Below are 24,093 nucleotides of genomic sequence, written 5' to 3' on the forward strand. Positions count from 1 at the left end.
CAGCCTGATCAACTCTATGTGAAGGAGATGTCGTGCTGCATGAGGCAAATGGGGGTCACACCAGATACTGACTGGTGTTCTGATCCACACCAGATACTGACTGGTTTTCTGATCCACACCCCTACCTTTTTTCTACGGTATCCCATGACAAGATTTTATAAACAACGACAACAACACTGCAACGTTGATCTGAGCCTGGCTTTTGGAAAACCCCAGGGAAGGCCTTTCGGCCCTCGTAGACGCACTTCCCTCAACTTCACATCCACCATACAACTAACCCATATTATACTTGGCCCGCCCAACTTCACCTCCACCATACAACTAACCCACATCATACTTGGACCGCCCAACTTCACCATACAACTAACCCACATCATACTTGGCCCGCCCAACTTCACCTCCACCATACAACTAACCCACATTATACTTGGCCCGCCCAACATCACCTCCACCATACAACTAACCCACATCATACTTGGCCCGCCCAACTTCACATCCACCATACAACTAACCCACATTATACTTGGCCCGCCCAACTTCACCATACAACTAACCCACATTACTTGGCCCGCCCAACTTCACCTCCACCATACAACTAACCCATATTATACTTGGCCCGCCCAACTTCACCTCCACCATACAACTAACCCACATCATACTTGGACCGCCCAACTTCACCATACAACTAACCCACATCATACTTGGCCCGCCCAACTTCACCTCCACCATACAACTAACCCACATTATACTTGGCCCGCCCAACTTCACCTCCACCATACAACTAACCCACATCATACTTGGCCCGCCCAACTTCACCTCCACCATACAACTAACCCACATCATACTTGGCCCGCCCAACTTCACCTCCACCATACAACTAACCCACATCATACTTGGCCCGCCTGTTGGGGTGCTGGGCCAGAGAGAGACATATTGCTCAAATAAGATTTCCTAAATCGTGTGGATCCCAGTATTTCTCTCTCCTTAGCTGATAAAGGTAAAGTCACTGCACAGAGAGAGCCACAGCGACAGAATCAGCCGTTTGTCCTACATTAACAACATACATCAAACTTATGTCCCACCAAGGCCCAGGCCAAGGGTGAAGAGGTGTGCTACGTCCCACCAAGGCCCAGGCCAAGGGTGAAGAGGTGTGCTACGTCCCACCAAGGCCCAGGCCAAGGGTGAAGAGGTGTGTTACGTCCCACCAAGGCCCAGGGTGAAGAGGTGTGTTACGTCCCACCAAGGCCCAGGCCAAGGATGAAGAGGTGTGTTACGTCCCACCAAGGCCCAGGGTGAAGAGGTGTGTTACGTCCCACCAAGGCCCAGGGTGAAGAGGTGTGTTACGTCCCACCAAGGCCCAGGGTGAAGAGGTGTGTTACGTCCCACCAAGGCCCAGGCCAAGGATGAAGAGGTGTGTTACGTCCCACCAAGGCCCAGGCCAAGGATGAAGAGGTGTGTTACGTCCCACCAAGGCCCAGGCCAAGGGTGAAGAGGTGTGTTACGTCCCACCAAGGCCAAGGGTGAAGAGGTGTGTTACGTCCCACCAAGGCCCAGGCCAAGGGCGAAGAGGTGTGTTACGTCCCACCAAGGCCCAGGCCAAGGGTGAAGAGGTGTGCTACGTCCCACCAAGGCCCAGGCCAAGGGTGAAGAGGTGTGTTACGTTCCACCAAGGCCCAGGGTGAAGAGGTGTGTTACGTCCCACCAAGGCCCAGGGTGAAGAGGTGTGTTACGTCCCACCAAGGCCCAGGGTGAAGAGGTGTGCTACGTCCCACCAAGGCCCAGGCCCAGGGTGAAGAGGTGTGTTACGTTCCACCAAGGCCCAGGCCAAGGGTGAAGAGGTGTGCTACGTCCCACCAAGGCCCAGGCCAAGGGTGAAGAGGTGTGCTACGTCCCACCAAGGCCCAGGCCAAGGGTGAAGAGGTGTGTTACGTTCCACCAAGGCCCAGGCCAAGGGTGAAGGGTGTGTTACGTTCCACCAAGGCCCAGGCCAAGGGTGAAGAGGTGTGCTACGTCCCACCAAGGCCCAGGCCAAGGGTGAAGAGGTGTGTTACGTTCCACCAAGGCCCAGGGTGAAGAGGTGTGTTACGTCCCACCAAGGCCCAGGGTGAAGAGGTGTGTTACGTCCCACCAAGGCCCAGGGTGAAGAGGTGTGCTACGTCCCACCAAGGCCCAGGCCCAGGGTGAAGAGGTGTGTTACGTTCCACCAAGGCCCAGGCCAAGGGTGAAGAGGTGTGCTACGTCCCACCAAGGCCCAGGCCAAGGGTGAAGAGGTGTGCTACGTCCCACCAAGGCCCAGGCCAAGGGTGAAGAGGTGTGTTACGTTCCACCAAGGCCCAGGCCAAGGGTGAAGGGTGTGTTACGTTCCACCAAGGCCCAGGCCAAGGGTGAAGAGGTGTGCTACGTCCCACCAAGGCCCAGGCCAAGGGTGAAGAGGTGTGTTACGTTCCACCAAGGCTCAGGCGAAGGGTGAAGAGGTGTGTTACGTCCCACCAAGGCCCAGGCGAAGGGTGAAGAGGTGTGTTACGTTCCACCAAGGCCCAGGCCAAGGGTGAAGAGGTGTGTTACGTTCCACCAAGGCCCAGGCCAAGGGTGAAGGGTGTGTTACGTTCCACCAAGGCCCAGGCCAAGGGTGAAGGGTGTGTTACGTTCCACCAAGGCCCAGGCCAAGGGTGAAGAGGTGTGTTACGTTCCACCAAGGCCCAGGCCAAGGGTGAAGGGTGTGTTACGTCCCACCAAGGCCCAGGCCAAGGGTGAAGAGGTGTGTTACGTTCCACCAAGGCCCAGGCCAAGGGTGAAGAGGTGTGTTACGTTCCACCAAGGCCCAGGCCAAGGGTGAAGAGGTGTGTTACGTCCCACCAAGGCCCAGGCCAAGGGTGAAGAGGTGTGTTACGTTCCACCAAGGCCCAGGCCAAGGGTGAAGAGGTGTGTTACGTTCCACCAAGGCCCAGGCCAAGGGTGAAGGGTGTGTCAGGAAAATATAACTGTGTCATGCTTAAATAAACCTCAGTGTGAAAGGTCATCTACAACTGAGGCAATGTGGTCTGTGGCGAGCTCCCGGTCTGTGGCGAGCTCCCGGTCTGTGGCGAGCTCCCGGTCTGTGTGTGTTATTTGGGTCTGTGGCGTGAGGAGAGGAAAGGAGAGCCCAACTTGGCACTGAGACTCTGGTGGAAGCACTAGTCATCATTTATTCATGTTGGACAACCTGACAACTCTGCTTCTCTGACAACTCTGCCTCTCTGACTACTGCTGACTCAGGGAGGGGAAGAGAGTAGCAGGACCCTGACTCACAACTCAACTACTGCTGACTCAGGGAGGGGAAGAGAGTAGCAGGACCCTGACTCACAACTCGACTACTGCTGACTCAGGGAGGGGAAGAGAGTAGCAGGACCCTGACTCACAACTTGACTACTGCTGACTCAGGGAGGGGAAGAGAGTAGCAGGACCCTGACTCACAACCAGACTACTGCTGACTCAGGGAGAGGAAGAGAGTAGCAGGACCCTGACTCACAACCAGACTACTGCTGACTCAGGGAGGGGAAGAGAGTAGCAGGACCCTGACTCACAACCAGACTACTGCTGACTCAGGGAGGGGAAGAGAGTAGCAGGACCCTGACTCACAACCAGACTACTGCTGACTCAGGGAGGGGAGAGAGTAGTAGCAGTACTAAGTACATAATGATGATTAGTCTTCATTACTTCAGTATCTAGCTGTGAGTATGACTAATGGTGTTGTGATCTGATATGCAGGGAGTGACCTCCCTAGATGATTAGCGCTATAAAAAGAGACCGTTTGAGCTGGATCATTGGACTGGTAAATACAGGGGTTATTCCAGATGATCGACATTTTCTCAGTTTCGATCTGACCCGTCCGTCCACCTGACCGTGAAAAAAAAGAGGGCTGTAGTCAGATGGTAATAAGAGCAGATACGAGACCAACCCAGCCTTCCTGTCTGACGTCACAGCGGAGGCAACCCAACCAGTCTGGCCAGCCGCTAGGTCTACGTGTAAAACAAGGCCTGTAGTATTCAGCAATACACCTGTTGAGCCAGAGCCGCAACACACACACACAAGGAATCCTATAACACACAGGTTAATATGTTGAGGATAGACAGGGCTTTCTTTGGACTCTTCCTGTTATGACACACAGGTTAATATGTTGGGGATAGACGGGGCTTTCTTTGGTCTCTTCCTGTTATGACACACGTTAATATGTTGAGGAAGGACTTGGCTCAACAGCTGTATAATATTTGACAGATATTGACATAGGAGCCAGAACGATGACTGTCACAGTTGGAGGAGAGGTAACATTTTAAATGGAGAGCACCTGTAGAGGTGCTGTGTGACATCACGACATTAACAACGTGAGCCGGAGGTCCTCCTGACATGGTCCAGCCAGGGGAAGAGGCCAGGTCCATACACTGCCAGTGTAACTACGGTGCGTACGAGGACTAGAACTGTAAAAGTGTCAGTCGGGTCAACATTTTAAAATATCAGCCAGGCCGTTATTGTCGGGCCATTATCTGCCTTTTCTAGTCTATCTTTATAGATTATAGATGTATATTTAGTCTATCTATATGCCTTTCTCTGTCGGCTGATAGTCCCTCTACCTAGCAAGTGCTGCTATGCTAGCCGCCACTCACCGCCTGAGCCACGGGGCACTGCTGAGGAATGTCTAGCTGGGATCATCAGCAGCAGCAAGCTAAACCTCTGACAGGATGTAATACATCACCATCCAGACAGACAGACTGACAGGATGTAATACATCACCATCCAGACAGACTGACAGGATGTAATACATCACCATCCAGACTGACTGACAGGATGTAATACATCACCATCCAGACAGACTGACAGGATGTAATACATCACCATCCAGACTGACTGACAGGATGTAATACATCACCATCCAGACAGACTGACAGGATGTAACACATCACCATCCAGACAGACAGACAGGATGTAATACATCACCATCCAGACAGACAGACAGGATGTAATACATCACCATCCAGACAGACTGACAGGATGTAATACATCACCATCCAGACAGACAGACTGACAGGATGTATTACATCACCATCCAGACAGACTGACAGGATGTAATACATCACCATCCAGACAGACTGAGAGGATGTAATACATCATCATCCAGACAGACTGACAGGATGTAATACATCACCATCCAGACAGAGGGACAGACAGACAGGATGTAATACATCCCCATCCAGACAGACTGACAGGATGTAATACATCACCATCCAGACAGACTGACAGGATGTAATACATCACCATCCAGACAGACTGACAGGATGTAACACATCACCATCCAGACAGACTGACAGGATGTAATACATCACCATCCAGACAGACTGACAGGATGTAATACATCACCATCCAGACAGACAGACTGACAGGATGTAATACATCACCATCCAGACAGACTGACAGGATGTAATACATCACCATCCAGACAGACTGACAGGATGTAATACATCATCATCCAGACAGACTGACAGGATGTAATACATCACCATCCAGACAGACAGACAGACAGGATGTAATACATCACCATCCAGACAGACAGACTGACAGGATGTAATGCATCACCATCTAGACAGACAGACTGACAGGATGTAATACATCACCATCCAGACAGACAGACAGGATGTAATACATCACCATCTCTACAACACACTAATCCTCCCTGGCCATTATCTAGCAGCAACCCCACAGACAGCAGTGTGTGTCACTGCTACGCGGACCCTCTGCCAGCTGAGGTGTTACAGGCCCAGCTACTGTACGGTGCCATTCTTACCATGAGAACAAACTTTTCAACCTGAGGAAATGATCGGCTCAAACATGAAAAGGTTTTCAGGAGTTTTACTGGCTCCCTGACTGTTTCCTCCTCGGGTCATTAGTTCATTTTCAGACTCAGAGCTACTTCTGTTCTCGGTAAATTCACCATTTTGGGGAATTCCAGAACTTTATGTAGCCGTTAGCGATGCTAATGATAGCCTAACTGTCTTTGTGTAGATAGAAAGGCATTTAAAAAGTAATTATGAAGTAGAAGACTACGCCTACCTGGCGGAATCAGGATTATTTGACTCAATCACAAGTGGGCTACAGAAACACCGCTAACCAAACACAGCCGTCCGGCCGGTGCACACCGCTAGCTAAACACAGCCGTCCGGCCGGTGCACACCGCTAGCCAAACACAGCCGTCCGGCCGGTGCACACCGCTAGCCAAACACAGCCGTCCGGCCGGTGCACACCGCTAGCCAAACACAGCCGTCCGGCCGGTGCACACCGGAATTTAAGGGTAACTATGCAAAAAAAAAATAATCTGATTTTCACAAACCTCAAAAACGATCCCCTGATGTGGTTACAACATTGGTGGGGTTATATCCTACCTGGTTGGCCCTGTCCGGGGGTATCGTCAGATCGGGCCACAGTGTCTCCTGACCCCTCCCGTCTCAGCTTCCATTATTTAAGCTGCAGTAGTTTGTGTGTTGGGGGGCTAGGATCAGTCTGTTATATCTGGAGTATTTCTCCTGTCTTATCCGGTGTCCTGTGTGAATTTAAGTATGCTCTCTCCAATTCTTTCTTTCTCTCTGAGGACCTGAGCCCTAGGACCATGACTCGGGACTACTTGGCCTGATGACTCCTTGTTGTCCCCAGTCCACCTGGCCATGCTGCTGCTCCAGTTTCAACTGTTCTGCCTGCGGCTATGGAACCCTGACCTGTTCACCGGACGTGCTACCTGTCCCAGACCAGCTGTTTTCAACTCTCTAGAGACAGCAGGAGCGGTAGAGAAACTCTGAATGATTGGCTATGAAAAGCCAACTGACATTTACTCCTGAGGTGCTGACCTGTTGCACCCTCTACAACCACTGTGATTATTATTATTCGACCATGCTGGTCATTTATGAACATTTGAACATCTTGTCCATGTTCTGTTATAATCTCCACCCAGCACAGCTAGAAGAGGACTGGCCACCCCACATAGCCTGGCTCCTCTCCAGGTTTATAATCTCCACCCGGCACAGCCAGAAGAGGACTGGCCACCCCACATAGCCTGGTTCCTCTCTAGGTTTCTTCCTAGGTTTTGGCCTTTCTAGGGAGTTTTTCCTAGCCACCGTGCTTCTACATCTGCATTGCTTGCTGTTTTGGGGTTTTAGTCTGGGTTTCTGTACAGCACTTTGTGAAATCACCTGATGTAAGAAGGGCTTTATAAATACATTTGATTAATTGATTGATTGTGGACTTAGTATGTTATGTTTTCCTTTGTCTATGAAAACAACGGGGGGAAGAGAAGAAAAAAAAACAGTCCTTCTCCCCATTTTCCTTTTTTGTTGTGTCATTTTGGCATTTAGAGGACTTCACATAACAGGGCACTTTGAAAATCTGCAATAAATACATTTAGTTCTTTATTTTAACAGTAAATCTATCCAAACCAACACAAGGGCATGTTCATTTAAAAAAAAATGACTAGTCATTATTAGGCTGGTTCTGTATGGAATACAAGTACATTATAGGGCAACAAAAATGGTGGAAACATTTCAAATTAAATTGGCATCCCAAATAATAATGTTTATTTGCCCCCACAAAATGTAAATCCCAGTGCAGCTTTCTCTTTGCTAATGATGCGTGTGTGTTCAGTCTTCGGTCTGTTGGGTGGTAAATATCATATTCATTGATGATGGGCCCTGCTTTTCTGAAGTTGAAAGACATCGCAAGACAATAAATACAGCATTCCATTGTGAGATATAGCTTTCGGTTACAGATAGGCCTAGTGCGCGGTTCTGACTCCATCTGCCTGGTGGCCGAGCTGCCGTAACCGTGCTCCTCCCCTCTCGGTCCCTCGCTATGAAAGATGTGTTCTCGGGAAGTACGGCAACTAAAATCGGTCTCCTCCATTCCAAAAATACTGACTCTTAGGAGTCGATTCCTGGCAGAAGAGGAGTTCTCTTTGTACTAAATGTCTTGGAAAGTCACGGTATTTAAACCAACTTTAAAGTATTTTAAGAAGAGAGAACTCTGCACTCAGGCAGCAGAGAGGGCTGCGCTCAGGCAGATGATTTAATTGACAGTTCTGGTCACCAAGTGACGGACGTTCAGAAGCGACAGTCCTTTACAGTCAAGTTATGTGGCATTTCAAAACTTTCTCCAGAGAATGTTGTGTGTTAAAAGCAGGAGATTTTGGCCAGACATTTTGATATGAAGAAAATTCATGTAAAACCAACAATTTTTTTTTTTTAAATTGAGCCAATTACAAATAAAATCTGACAGTGCTTTTGACAGTATTTCAATCTGAAGACAGTTGGATGTGACTGAAATGCATCCATAAGGTATTGGGAAGTTCAGAAGATCAGCAGGCTATAATGTTGAATGATCTTCTGTGTAGAAAAGATGGTCTGATTTAGTTCCTGGTCTTATCCACTGTTCCAATGAGTCCTGCGTGGCTTGTGGGCATTGTAGAGGCACAAACATCTGTAGGAACAAAACAGAAACCTCTAAGCCAGCAGCATACCACCCTGCATACTACTGCTGGCTTGCTTCTGAAGCTAAGCAGGGTTGGTCCTGGTTGGTCCCTGGATGGGAGACCAGATGCTGCTGGAAGTGGTGTTGGAGGGCCAGTAGGAGGCACTCTTCCTCTGGTCTAAATTAATATCCCAATGCCCCAGGGCAGTGATTGGGGACACTGCCCTGTGTAGGGTGCTGTCTTTCGGATGGGACGTTAAACAGGTGTCGTGACTCTCGGAGGTCATTAAAGATCCCATGGCACTTATCGTAAGAGTAGGGGTGTTAACCCTGGTATCCTGGCTAAATTCTCAATCTGGCCATCAAACCATCACAGTCACCAAATAATCCCCAGTTTACAATTGGCTCTTTCATCCCCCTCCTCTCCCCTGTAACTATTCCCCAGGTCGTTGCTGTAAATGAGAACGTGTTCTCAGTCAACTTACCCAGGTTTACGGAATTCAAGCTTCAGGGTGTGGATGGAGGTGTCCTCCCACCATGTTATCATGTTGAACAGAGAGAGAGCTTCAGGATGTGGATGGAGGTGTCCTCCCACCATGTTGAACAGAGAGAGCTTCAGGTTGTGGATGGTGTCCTCCCACCATGTTGAACAGAGAGAGCTTCAGGGTGTGGATGGAGGTGTCCTCCCACCATGTTGAACAGAGAGAGCTTCAGGATGTGGATGGAGGTGTCCTCCCACCATGTTGAACAGAGAGAGCTTCAGGTTGTGGAGGTGTCCTCCCACCATGTTGAACAGAGAGAGCTTCAGGGTGTGGATGGAGGTGTCCTCCCACCATGTTATCATGTTGAACAGAGAGCTTCAGGATGTGGGATGGAGGTGTCCCTCCCACCATGTTGAACAGAGAGAGCTCAGGGTGTGGATGGAGGTGTCCTCCCACCATGTTGAACAGAGAGCTTCAGGATGGAGGTGTCCTCCCACCATGTTGAACAGAGAGAGCTTCAGGAGAGGGAGGGGACAGGACAGAGCAGCAGAGTACAGTGACGGCATTGTTCCTCTCCTGTCCACGCTGCACTGGGAGTCTAACTCGTCCTGTTTAGCGACAGTGTGTTCTGTGCGTGAGACTACGGCGGGCATATCTTTAGTGAGACCCTCCCCGTTCAAGGACAGCGTGTGTGTGACTACTGTACTGGGAACGGCTCTGATGCAATACACAGGAAACGAGTCCACATTCTTCTCAACTTATCTGAGGGAGTGTGGACAGATTGTACAGCACATTGTTGTGTGTCAAATCAAACTTTATTCGTCACATGCTTTGTAAACAGCAGGTGTAGACTAACAGTGAAATGCTTACATACGGGCCCTTTTCCCAACAACGCAGAGTGAAAAATAAGTAATAGAAATAGAATAAATAAATACACAGTAACGATAACATGGCTCTATACACAGAGTACCAGTACTGAGTCAATGATAACATGGCTCTATACACAGAGTACCAGTACTGAGTCAATGATAACATGGCTCTATACACAGAGTACCAGTACTGAGTCAATGATAACATGGCTCTATACACAGTACCAGTACTGAGTCAATGATAACATGGCTCTATACACAGAGTACCAGTACTGAATCAATGATAACATGGCTCTATACACAGAGTACCAGTACTGAGTCAATGATAACATGGCTCTATACACAGAGTACCAGTACTGAGTCAATGTGCAGGGGGAACAGTCTGATATTTAGGGCCTTCCTCTGACACCGCCTGGTATAGAGGTCCTGGATGGCAGGGAGGTTGGACCAAGTGATCTACTGGGCCGTACGTACTACCCTCTGTAGCAGCCTTGCGGTCGGATGCAAAGCAGTTGCCATACCAAGTAGAGGTAGACCGATTAATCGGCATGGCTAATTAATTAGGGCGATTTCAAGTTTTCCTAACATGTCGGTAATCTGCCGATTACATTGCAAAGGAGACTGTGTGGCAGGCTGTTACACGAGTGCCGCAAGGAGCCACGGTAAGTTGTTAGTCAGCATTAAACTTATCTTATAAAAAACAATCAATCTTCACATAATCACTAGTTAACCTAGTAATATCATCAACCATGTGTAGTTAAACTAGCTTGTCCTGCGTTGCATTTAAGCAATGCGGTGCCTGTTCATTTATCAACGAATCACAGCCTACTTCAACTTGATGATTTAACAAAAGCCCATTCGCAAAAAAACACAATCGTTGCAATAATGAATGTATTTAACCAAAAACATCAACGCATTTCATAAAATCAATACACAAGTATATTTATTTTTAAACCTGCATAATTAGTTAAAGAAATTCATGTTAGCAGGCAATATTAACTAGGGAAATTGTGTCACGTCTCTTGCGTTCAGTGCAAGCAGAGTCAGGGTACATGCAGCAGTTTGGGCCGCCCGGCTCGTTGCGAACTGTTGAAAGGCCATTTATTCCTAACAAAGATTGCAATTAATTTGCCAGAATTTTACATAATTATGACATATTATTGAAGGTTGTGTGTACAATGTAACAGTAATACTTAGACTTACATGGAACCCAAACCGGCTGCGATCGTGCGCCATCGTGCGCCATCGTGCGCCATCGTGCGCCAGCGTGCGCCATCGTGCGCCATCGTGCGCCAGCGTGCGCCAGCGTGCGCCATCGTGCATAAATGTATTTTGTCCCCCCACACTAAACACGATCACGACACGCAGGTTAAAATATCAAAACAAACTGAAACAACTATATTAATTTGGGGACAGGTCGAAAAGCATTAAACATTTATGGCAATTTAGCTAGCTAGCTTGCACTTGCTAGCTAATTTGTCCTATTTAGATAGCTTGCTGTTGCTAGCTAATTTGTCCTGGGATATAAAACTTTTGACAAATCGTTTCTAGTCAACTCTCCTCTTTCCAGGCTTTTTCTTATTTGAATTTATATGGTGATTGGCATCTAAACTTTCATAGTATTACCACGACGACCGGCAACACAGCTATTCTTTCAATCACCCACGTGGGTATAACCAATGAGGAGATGACACGTGGGTATCTGCTTCTATAAACCAATGAGGAGATGGGAGAGGCAGGACTTGCAGCGTGGTCTGCGTCACAAATAGAACTGACTTCTATTTTAACCCTTGGCAACGCAGTCGCTCGTTGACACGCGCGAGCAGCGTGGGTGCAATAATTTAATAATATAGATTCCAAAATGTATTTTGCAATGCTTGCGCACGCTGTGTAGTCAGGATACTAGGGTTCGTTCTATAAAATACCGGAACGGTTCCGTATTTCACTGACAGAATAAACGTTTTGTTTTCGAAATGATCGTTTCCGATTTGACAATATTAATGACCAAAGTCTCGTATTTATGTTTATTATATTATAATTAACTATATGATTTGATATTTGATAGAGCAGTCTGACTGAGCGGTAGTAGGCAGCAGCAGGCTCGTAAGCATTCATTCTAACTTTACTGCTTTTACCAGCAGCTCTTAGCAATGCTTGAAGCACAGCGCTGTTAATGACTTCAAGCCTATCAACTCCAGAGATCAGGCTGGCAATACTAAAGTGCCTATAAGAACATCCAATAGTCAAAGGTTAATGAAATACAAATGGTATAGAGGGAAATAGTCCTATAATTCCTATAAAAACTACAACCTAAAACTTCTAACCTGGGAATATTGAAGTCTCATGTTAAAAGGAACCACCAGCGTTCATATGTTCTCATGTTCTGAGCAAGGAACTGAAACGTTATCTTTGGTTTATTTCCCTTTACGTCTTGTCAATTTATGAAATTGTCTTTTGTTTGGAGAGCCCGTCAATGCACCCGATTTAGAAGCAGGCGTAGGCTGCACGCAAACGTGCCCATTTGGTGATGTCATAGTATTTCTGACGGTCTTCAACTCACCACCACTAATGAACTGTAGGGAGCTTCTCAAAAGTACATATTCTCTTCACCTCTAGTCTGTTTTTACATCCATTGAGGAACTATCATCGTTTCTCAATGGATTTTAAAATATTTCCAGCTCTGTCCCTTTCGATAACCACCGAGCCTCTGGATGAAAGGGAAAAATGCACTGATCCAGTGGGAAACGTCATGAAATACCGAATTACTTCTTATCCCCTTGATCAAATACAGATGTCTGGAGCTCACTGGCATGGGTAACTGAGGGCCCAGAATAGTTGATACAATGTTGGAAGCACTGAGTCTGGGCTGTGTCATGTTATCTCCTCTCTCATACTGACTCTAGTCTGTCCTGAGGAACCACTGGGAGTCTGTCCTGAGGAACCACTGGGAGTCTGTCCTGAGGAACCACTGGGAGTCTGTCCTGAGGAACCACTGGGAGTCTGTCCTGAGGAACCACTGGGAGGCTGGGCTGAGTTGTGGCTCTGTGAATGACATCGTCACCGGTGAAGGAAACCTGACTGTGGCTCTGTGAATGACATTGTCACCGGTGAAGGAGACCCGACTGTGGCTCTGTGAATGACATCGTCACCGGTGAAGGAGACCTGACTGTGGCTCTGTGAATGACATTGTCACCGGTGAAGGAAACCCGACTGTGGCTCTGTGAGTGACATCGTCACCGGTGAAGGAAACCTGACTGTGGCTCTGTGAATGACATTGTCACCGGTGAAGGAAACCTGACTGTGGCTCTGTGAATGACATTGTCACCGTTGAAGGAGACCTGACTGTGGCTCTGTGAATGACATCGTCACCGGTGAAGGAAACCTGACTGTGGCTCTGTGAATGACATTGTCACCGGTGAAGGAAACCCGACTGTGGCTCTGTGAATGACATTGTCACCGGTGAAGGAAACCCGACTGTGGCTCTGTGAATGACATCGTCACCGGTGAAGGAAACCTGACTGTGGCTCTGTGAATGACATTGTCACCGGTGAAGGAAACCCGACTGTGGCTCTGTGAATGACATCGTCACCGGTGAAGGAAACCTGACTGTGGCTCTGTGAATGACATTGTCACCGGTGAAGGAGACCCGACTGTGGCTCTGTGAATGACATTGTCACCGGTGAAGGAGACCCGACTGTGGCTCTGTGAATGACATTGTCACCGGTGAAGGAGACCTGACTGTGGCTCTGTGAATGACATTGTCACCGGTGAAAGAAACCCGACTGTGGCTCTGTGAATGACATTGTCACCGGTGAAGGAGACCTGACTGTGGCTCTGTGAATGACATCGTCACCGGTGAAAGAAACCCCTGACATTTTATAAAAATAAATTTCTATTCAGGAGGTTTTTGATCAGCACAATAAAATAAGTCCTAAATGGAAGAGAAACAGACTCAGTGCACACACTCCTATTGAATATGCATTCACCTGTATTGTGGAGAGACCTAGGTTACATCTTGATTTACCCTTCAAATAAATGGACTACCATTATGTTATGTAGTTTGATTGGTAAAAAACTAAGTGAAACGGATTGGATGCTTGTATAATTGATTCATTAACTCTGACATGGCCGTCTCTGAAATAAGTTGAGTTTTACGTCAACATTTAACAGTACGCTATTTGTTTTTATCTTGGTCTCTGACTCCCTCTAGTCATTTGTGTGTCTTAATTACTTCATCAAACAGTGCGCTTAAAGCATCAGACAAGCTCAGTGAATAAGGAGTTAATCTGATAAAAACACCCAGGTTGTGTCTATATGGAAAGAGTTTAAAAGAACTGAAGACTCTCGGGCAGCCCTACAGGGCACATAGCTACTGCACTGCCTTTATCTGACAGAACATGTCTGTCTGCTTACCTGCCTGCCTGCCCGCCCGTCCGCTTACCTGCCTGCCTGCTTACCTGCCTGCCCGCCCGTCCGCTTACCTGCCTGCCTACCTACCTGCCTGCGCGCCCGTCCACTTACCTGCCTGCCGCCCGCTTACCTGCCTGCCCGCCCGTCCGCTTACCTGCCTGCCGCCCGCTTACCTGCCTGCCCGCCCGTCCGCTTACCTGCCTGCCTGCCTGCCCGTCCTCTTACCTGCCTGCCTGCTTACCTGCCTGCCCGTCCGCTTTACCTGCCTGCCCGCCCGCCTGTCCGCCCGCCCGCTTACCTGCCTGCCTGCCTGCTTGTCCGCTTACCTGCCTGCTTGCCCGCTTACCTGCCTGCCTGCTTACCTGCCTGCCTGCTTACCTGCCTACCTGCCCACCTACCTGTCTGTAACAGTTATTTAACATACACCATGGTCAGTACCTATAGCCAGAGCGGAGCAGAGCACAGGCTGAGTCCAGGTGGAGAGGAGAGAAGCAGCCTTCCTGCCCAGAGAACCATGACTCAGCTAAAGCAGCAGTTCTCATGACCATCACAGAGAGAAAGGGGCAGAGAGGAGAGGAGCAGAGGAGGAGAGGGGCAGAGAGGAGAGGAGCAGAGGGGAGAGGAGCAGAGGGGCAGAGAGGAGAGGAGCAGAGGGGAGAGGAGCAGAGGGGCAGAGAGGAGAGGGGCAGAGAGGAGCAGAGAGGAGAGGAGCAGAGGAGCAGAGAGGAGAGGAGCAGAGAGGTGGAGAGGGGCAGAGAGGAGAGGAGCAGAGAGGAGAAGAGCAGAGAGGAGAAGAGCAGAGAGGAGAAGAGCAGAGGAGAAGAGCAGAGAGGAGAAGAGCAGAGAGGAGAAGAGCAGAGAGGAGAAGAGCAGAGAGGAGAAGAGCAGAGAGGAGAAGAGCAGAGAGGAGAAGAGCAGAGAGGAGAGGAGAGGAGCAGAGAGGAGAGGAGAGGAGCAGAGAGGAGAGGAGCGGAGCAGAGAGGAGCGGAGCAGAGCAGAGAGGAGCGGAGCAGAGAGGAGCGGAGCAGAGAGGAGCGGAGCAGAGAGGAGCAGAGACCAGGTGGAGAGGGGCAGAGAGGAGAGGGGCAGAGAGGAGAAGAGCAGAGAGGAGCAGAGACCAGGTGGAGAGGAGCAGAGACCAGGTGGAGAGGAGCAGAGACCAGGTGGAGAGGGGCAGAGAGGAGCGGAGCAGAGAGGAGCGGAGCAGAGAGGAGCAGAGACCAGGTGGAGAGGGGCAGAGAGGAGGGGCAGAGAGGAGAAGAGCAGAGAGGAGAAGAGCAGAGAGGAGAAGAGCAGAGAGGAGAAGAGCAGAGAGGAGAAGAGCAGAGAGGAGAAGAGCAGAGAGGAGAGGTGGAGAGGGGCAGAGAGGAGAGGAGCAGAGACCAGGTGGAGAGGGGCAGAGAGGAGAGGAGCAGAGAGGAGAGGAGCAGAGAGGAGAGGAGCAGAGAGGAGAGGAGCAGAGACCAGGTGGAGAGGGGCAGAGAGGAGAGGAGCAGAGAGGAGAGGAGCAGAGACCAGGGGTGTGGGAAAGGCAGGGGTGATCACGGTGTCATATTAGAGACAGAGATTAAGTTCACAACAAGAACATATAATCTGACGTGGGACTGTGTGTTTCAGCAGGAGAAAACAAGGTCCCTCCATAGAGGATGAGAACAACCGAGCATCATTTTGAATTAGGGATGTCACGATACCTCTATCGTGGCAAGGAAAACAAAACAGGAAGCAGACTGAATTTCCTGAGGGGAAACGGTCCTAATGCCGTCAACCAGAATCACATGTTTATTGTCCTACAACAGACAATATTTTACATCCAGTAGACTTTAATGACGCAAGAGTTCAGTCTGCTTTGTGTTTTCCTTGTTGCCATGGAAATATCAGGTATCGTACTCTCACCATAGGGGTATGGTGACGACCCTGTTCTGAACACAGCGCTAGGACAAAATACTATATCGTCACCTCATAACCTGACAACCGCTGCAGTTACCAGGGAACAAGAGCCACGGCAACATGCACGCTTCATGGTGACGTCAGCGGAGGCTGAACACCACCAGGGCCACAGCAGATAAGACCAGGGTGACACGTAACACACATACAGGCCTAACCTGTTCAATGGTTAGCCCATTTCTTTTTTTCTTTTTTAAAGGTACAAATAGCCAATCAGGTATGAGGGACTACCTTAACCCCTTTGTGACCTACACAGGGTAAAGTACGAGATGAAAGTCATTCCAAACAATAAATGTACACACACACACACACACACACACACACACACTACAATGAATTCATCCCTATCAGCCCTTGAGCTTGGAGCTGATAAGAGAGAGAGGCCTATGGGGGGGGGTTGTTCAGTTCAGTGGAGGATGACTGGAGGTTCAGTACAGGATGAAGAGGATGAAAAGGAAGGTTCTACAGCTGCACCATCGAGAGCTGGGTGCACCATCGAGAGCTGGGTGCACCATCGAGAGCTGGGTGCACCATCGAGAGCTGGGTGCACCATCGAGAGCTGGGTGCACCATCGAGAGCTGGGTGCACCATCGAGAGCTGGGTGCAGCGGGGAGGTTTCATCCTGGTACGGAAACTGCTCGGCGTCCGACCGCAAGGCGCTAGAGGGTAGAGGTCGACCGATTAATTAGGGGCAATTTCAAGTTTTCATAACAATTGGAAATCGGTATTTTTGGGCGCGGATTTCCGATTATAAAAAAAAAAAAAAATGTATACCTTTTATTTAACTAGGCAAGTCAGTTAAGAACACATTCTTATTTTCAATGACGGCCTAGGAACGGTGGGTTAACTGCCTTGTTCAGGGGCAGAACGACAGATTTTCACCTTGTCAGCTCAGGGGATCCAATCTGGCAACCTTACAGTTAACTAGTCCAACGCTCTAACCACCTGCCTCTCATTGCACTCCACGAGTAGCCTGCCTGTTACGCGAATGCAGTAGAAGCCAAGGTAAATTGCTAGCTAGCATTAAACTTATCTTAGAAAAAACAATCAATCATAATCACTAGTTATAACTACTAATCCAGGTTAGCAGGCAATATTAACCAGGTGAAATTGTGTCACTTCTCTTGCGTTCATTGCACGCAGAGTCAGGGTATATGCAACAGTTTGGGCAGACTGGCTCATTGCGAACTAATTTGCCAGAATCTTACGTAATTATGACATAACATTGAAGGTTGTGCAATGTAACAGCAATATTTAGACTTAAGGATGCCACCGGTTAGATAAAATACCGAACGGTTCCGTATTTCACTGAAATAATAAACGTTTTGTTTTCAAAATTATAGTTTCCGGATTCGACCATATTAATGACCAAAGGCTCGTATTTCTGTGTGTAATTATGTTATAATTAAGTCTGATTTGATAGAGCAGTCTGACTGAGCAGCAGCAGGCCCGTAAGCATTCATTCAAACAGCACTTTCGTGCGTTTTGCCAGCAGCTCTTCACAAGCACAGCGCTGTTTATGATTTCAAGCCTATCGGCCTAATGGCTGGTGTAACCAATGTGAAATGGCTAGCTAGTTAGCTGGGTGTGCGCTAATACTGTTTCAAACGTCACTCGCTCTGAGCCTTGGAGTAGTTATTCCCCTTGCTCTGCATGGGTAACACTGCTTCAAGGGTGGCTGTTGTCGATGTGTTCCTGGTTCGAGCCCAGGTAGGAGCGAGGAGAGGGACGGAAGCTATACTGTTACACTAGTCCTATAAATACTATATTAACTACAACCTAAAATCTCTTACCTTGGAATATTGAAGACTCATGTTAAATGGAACCACCAACTTTCATATGTTCTCATGTTCTGAGCAAGGAACTGAAACGTTATCATTTTTTACATGGCACATATTGCACTTTTACTTCTCCAAGACTTTGTTTTTGCATTATTTAAACCAAATTGAACATGTTTCATTATTTATTTGAGGCTAAATTGATTTTATTTATGTTTTATATTAAGTTAATATAGAATAGGCTCCACAGAATAGGCTGCGCCCAGTCCCAGCAGCACAGTGAGTCTTAGGCTCCACCCACCCCAGCAGCACAGAGAGTCTTCCTTCCTTCCCTAATCTCTAGCTGCGAGTCTGACAGAGAGGGAAAAATGAAGAGATCAACCCCCCCCCCCCCCCCCCCGACCGGGCCTCATGACCTGCTCTAGGAACTAGTCATCATCCAATCAGGAGACAGAGGATCAGGTGTTCGTTCCAAAGAGGTCGAGCTGATCTCTGAATTCTAGTCGATACGAATACAGGACAGTCCTCTCCAAAATGATGCAATTGTTCTGTATTGAACCAGCTGGAGACAGAGGTCCTTGTCGATTGACTGTGCTCTGAGAAGTGCCCCAATAGTGTGGATCACGTGTTCCATTTCTCACCATTCTAGAAGGATCCGTGTAGAGACCACGGTAAGACATGCACATACAGGGACAGATGAACCTCAAATTAGTTCTGTGATTTCAGAAGACCTATTTTGGGCTAGTTGTGCTGGAAAACGGGGTCATATGAGAATCTGAATTTTTTTTTTTTTTTCATTCCCCACTGGTTAGGTCCGGGACGTTACTATCGTTGGCAAGGAAATGAAACAAAGTGGATTTAACTTCTTCAGGAAGACAGTCCTAACGTTGGAAACAAATGTCATGTTGTCACCCAGTCACACTGATTTTCTACATCACCATATTTGATGAACAGCAGGTTTTTTATTTTTTAAAAGGTCTGTCTGCTAGGCGTTATTTTTTTGACATGGAAAAAAAATGTTGTGACACTGGTATCGTCACAGCCCTAACTCTCGTCAAATGTTCTCTGTTCTACGACTCCCCCCTCGTCAAATGTTCTCTGTTCTACGACTCCCCCCTCGTCAAATATTCACACAGGACAGTCGATAGAGAAACAGGCGAGAGAGAGAGAGAGAGAGAGAGAGAGGCTGTAGGATTTGGTCCCAATTTATACTCAACAGTTAAATGGATTGCTAGCCTCGTGTGTTGAACTGGAAAAAGTGGTTTTGTATAATTCCCTAATAATGCCCATTTCCCAATTAACAGAACAGCCCTAATGATGGTTATGACTTAATAATTAAGTGATCAGTTTGCATGTTTATCAGACTGTAAGCTAATAATGTTACCAGCCCCGCGGAGAACCAAACGCTGTCTTCAACCACAGTCAAACCACCTGCTCTGGAATGAGACAGATCGGATACAGAATTATACTGTAAAAAGCTCGTCTTATTATCTTCCCTCGGCTCATTATATCAGAGCACAGACCCATTTAATACTGATGGGAACTCCGGAGATCAGGACACCGATCTTCCTATCCACATGACCAACCTGAAAGGAAACAAGCAGGTCAGATCTTGTTCGTCGGGAACGAGCATATTGGAGTGAACAAATATTCTATAATTATTATTTTTTTTTTTAAAAGAACACATTTCTGAACGAGGAAACATAGTACGGCCAAGCTCATCTGTGTCGTTCTGTCAGTCTAGAACTGACACTGTAAATGCACACAGTAGTCCAGACAGTAGCTCATATCCCACTTAAGGTCTTATTAAGTGGATAACTTGTTTACATGCACCTTTGATATCCCACTCACCAGTATCCGGCACAGACAGAAGAGGACAGGCCACCCCACATAGCCTGGTTCCTCTCCAGGTTTATAATCTCCACCCGGCACAGACAGAAGAGGACTGGCCACCCCACATAGCCTGGTTCCTCTCTAGGTTTATAATCTCCACCCGGCACAGCCAGAAGAGGACTGGCCACCCCACATAGCCTGGTTCCTCTCCAGGTTTATAATCTCCACCCGGCACAGACAGAAGAGGACTGGCCACCCCACATAGCCTGGTTCCTCTCTAGGTTTATAATCTCCACCCGGCACAGCCAGAAGAGGACTGGCCACCCCACATAGCCTGGTTCCTCTCTAGGTTTATAATCTCCACCCGGCACAGCCAGAAGAGGACTGGCCACCCCACATAGCCTGGTTCCTCTCTAGGTTTATAATCTCCACCCGGCACAGCCAGAAGAGGACTGGCCACCCCACATAGCCTGGTTCCTCTCTAGGTTTATAATCTCCACCCGGCACAGCCAGAAGAGGACTGGCCACCCCACATAGCCTGGTTCCTCTCCAGGTTTATAATCTCCATCCGGCACAGCCAGAAGAGGACTGGCCACCCCTCAGAGCCTGGTTCCTCTCTAGGTTTCTTCCTAGGTTTTGGCCTTTCTAGGGAGTTTTTCCTAGCCACCGTGCTTCTACACCTGCATTGCTTGCTGTTTGGGGTTTTAGGCTGGGTTTCTGTACAGCACTTTGAGATATCAGCTGATGTACGAAGGGCTATATAAATACATTTTATTTGATTTGATTTTGATATCCCCTGTATCCACGAAAAGGCAGAATATTCCTCATTTAAGTTCATATGGGTTCAAATGAATAGTACAGGTGTTCCCAAAACTTTTGCCCCCCCCCCCAACCCGGACGGCCTACCCGCGGCTAAACCCGGACCGCCTACCCGCGGCTAAACCCGGACGGCCTACCCGCGGCTAAACCCAGACGACGCCGGGCCGATTGTACGCCGCCCTATTGGACTCACGGCCGTATGTGACACAGCCCGGATTCGAAAACCAGGGACTGTAGTGACGCCTCTAGCACTGAGATGCAGTGCCTTAGACCGCTGAGCCACTCGGGAGCCCAATGGCTCAGGACCTGCCCAAAAGTAGTGCACTAAATAGGGAATCATGTGCCGTTTGGAACAGCCATAGACTGAGTCCCGCTCCTCTGTCACACTGCTGCCTGTCAGAACCAAGGCTTTGGTACAAAGAATTAACACACATTCATTCTCCTGAGGCTGAACAGATATCAGCTCAACACCTGCTCAAAGAGCAGAGTTTGTCATTGCTCTGAACAAGAAAAGCCAAAACGAGAGAGCCGGGAGAGAAGAGGGCCTCACTGCTAACTAGAGCATCACAGTGACCAACAAAACAAACTGGTCGTTTTAAGTAGCACCAAAAAGAGAGAGCCGGGAGAGAAGAGGGCCTCACTGCTAACTGACCAAACCGTTTGATAATTTCCTTCCCCTCAACGGCCAACCCACAAACCAATCAATAACCTACGTTGAGTTTTTCTAACGGGCAATCAAATCGCATCACAGTAACAAGCTTCAATAGATCTGTTTGGGGTGACCGTTGAATCACTTCATAGCAGGTGTAGCTGAGCGGTTAAGGCTGTTTGGCCCTGAGAAAAACCTGTCTACCTTTGAACAAGGCACTAAATTGCTCCTGTAAAGATAAGAGCATGTGCTAAATGACTAAAATGTAAACAATAAGGAACGGCTAACATTCCAATAGGAGCTAAAATGACTGATTAACAGTCTCGGAAAAAGGCGGTGTACCTATCAGACTAGGGAAAAGGCGGTGTACCTATCAGACTAGGGAAAAGGCGGTGTACCTATCAGACTAGGGAAAAGGCGGTGTACCTATCAGTCTAGGGAAAAGGCGGTGTACCTATCAGACTAGGGAAAAGGCGGTGTACCTATCAGACTAGGGAAAAGGCGGTGTCTATCAGACTAGGGAAAAGGCGGTGTCTATCAGACTAGGGAAAAGGCGGTGTACCTATCAGACTAGGGAAAAGGCGGTGTACCTATCAGACTAGGGAAAAGGCGGTTGCTACTAGCAAGACTCCTGGTGTAAGTTATGCAGATACACCACCATCACAAACCTAAATCTCTGTGGGAAATGTTTCAGGGGGAGGTGTGTGAGTCAGGAGATGGATAGAGGTGTTGTGGCCGTGTCAGTCGGATCACATTCTACGCCATTGTATTTGACGGGAATACCACTGAGAATCTCAACGAGGACAGATTTTTTTTTTTATCATTAAATTTAACAGGAGCTGTTGGAATTGCAACACAGAATCTATGCGACGATGACTAATTGAGAAATGACACATGCCAGGCAACTTGTTGAGTTTCACACTCTGCCCGCCCTGCCAACCCTACCTGGCTTCCAGGCAGGTGGGTGTCATGATCATCATGGTGTTGGAAAATCGGAATCAGAGTAGTCAGTTCCTACACATGAGTGGAAATGTAAGGTGACATCTGCGTAAACTTGCAGGATTTCATGTCAGAACAAGGTCTTTACTCACACATTCAGTTTCATCCTAAGAATGGTCATTCTTACATATTTGACAATCAAAGTTAAAAAAATAAATAAAAAGACAACCCAAAAAAGGATGGATCCTGGCCATGTATCATGTTAACAGAACTAGGTTAAAGCAGAACCACAACCATGAAGAACAGACAGCCATGGTTGTAAAACAGACTTCAAGCATGTTAGCTAGTTGTCTAGCTAGTTAGTTCATTGAGAGAGTTAACAGTAACCAACCAACTAACTGACTAAATAGTTAACGTTAAGTCGCCACTGGCTTTGGAGACTTAACGTTACGCAGTAAGGAAGTGGGGTTTTCAGTCCATATGTTACGCATTTCACATTTAAAAACTACCTCGTTAGCTAGTTATCTCTACTAGTTATCATTTAAATCAAATGGTATATTAGTCTAACGATGTGAATCCACCTACTAGTTATAACGTTAGCTATATTCAGTAGCCAACTAGCTAGCGCTGTCAACCCAGTAGCAAAGTTAGCTAGCTGGTTAGCTAGCAGCTAGCCGTCAAAAATAACCCAAAACAAAACACTTAAGCTGTTTAAAATGTGTCTTATTCACTGGTAAACAATTTTTTTTAAATGTATTTATAGTTCGTTGACTGATGCTCATATAGTGTATTAGTTTCAGCTACAGTACAGTTAATTCGGGTCTTAATGTTGTCAGCTAGCTAGCTAGTTAGCATTGGCTGGATAGCCAACGTCGAGAGCTGTGGAAACACCACAGCTAAAACATATTTTATTTATTAAATGACAAACATTAATTAGAATTTGTTTTAAAATAGATAACTTGTCACCTTACCTGTGACCAGCGACCCGATCCAGAAGTCAGTCAAATTTGATCACCTTTTTATCTTTCTTTCTCTCAGCTGGTCGATATAAATGTAAATTCCAGGTGAAGTGTTTATTGGAAATGAAGCCTATCCTGCTAAAGACTTTCACCATACGGGTCGGCTATGTCATAAACTATTCAAAGTTCTGTTTATAGGTTGAAAATGGTAGCCATCTTGGTCAGGGAGAAATTCATAACCTAAAAGTTTATTAAGGTTGAAAAAAAAAAATGTTTTCACTCTCTGTGCTATCTACTCTGATTCCACAGTGCTCTCGTTTACCAGAGAGCAGAATAACTCGTAGAGCTCCACGGTGGAGGCGTCATAATACCCATCAAACATAGCGGTCAAACAAGGAAATGGTTCCAATCGTTTTTCTCCATTGGGATTTTTTTTTTTAGAAACACTTAAAATAAGATCTGTGTTTAGTGTAGGCTGGGTGACGTTTTGACATAACATGTAAATCTGTCTTGGACAAGGTGACTTTTATCAATATAGTCGGCTCTATTTACTCTTGGATTCAAAAGTGCTAATTAATTAACATTACAGGCAAATATACTGATAAAAGTCACCTTGTCCTAGAGTGATTTACACGGTTATCACAACATCTCAAAGCCCATATTTTAAGTGTTTCTAAAATCCCCAATGGGGGAAAAATGAATGGTGGATAACAATTGGGACCATTTCCCTGTTCGACCGCTAGGTTCCATGGGTATTATGACTCATACTGTGAGAACTCTATTAGTTTCACCTGCCTCTCCCTGAATCCCTGATTCAACCACCCCTGGTAACTGACCGCCCCTGTCCTTATCTATGCTTCTTGTTCTTCTTTGAGGTTTATTGGCAGACGACACTCATAAGGTGTATTTTGCCACCACCTACTGTACGGG

The 24,093-nt window shown here is 47.5% G+C and overlaps 1 protein-coding gene across 4 annotated transcripts in view; it reads right to left on the reverse strand.

Moving 5' to 3' along the window:
- LOC110513746 (protein numb homolog) overlaps nt 1–23,562 on the reverse strand; it is a 156,669-nt gene extending 133,107 nt beyond the window's left edge. For 2 of the 4 annotated variants that reach the window (XM_036955395.1, XM_036955396.1), the window contains exon 1: nt 23,176–23,561. The gene's annotated coding sequence lies outside the window, so the exon portion shown is untranslated. Of the gene's footprint in view, nt 1–23,175 lie in introns of all 4 variants that reach the window. The other 2 variants (XM_036955397.1, XM_036955394.1) reach the window with 2 other exon arrangements.
- Between the last annotated feature and the right edge of the window lie 531 nt (nt 23,563–24,093).

Source organism: Oncorhynchus mykiss, chromosome 19 (assembly GCF_013265735.2).
Source record: "Oncorhynchus mykiss isolate Arlee chromosome 19, USDA_OmykA_1.1, whole genome shotgun sequence".
Lineage (NCBI taxonomy): Eukaryota > Metazoa > Chordata > Actinopteri > Salmoniformes > Salmonidae > Oncorhynchus > Oncorhynchus mykiss.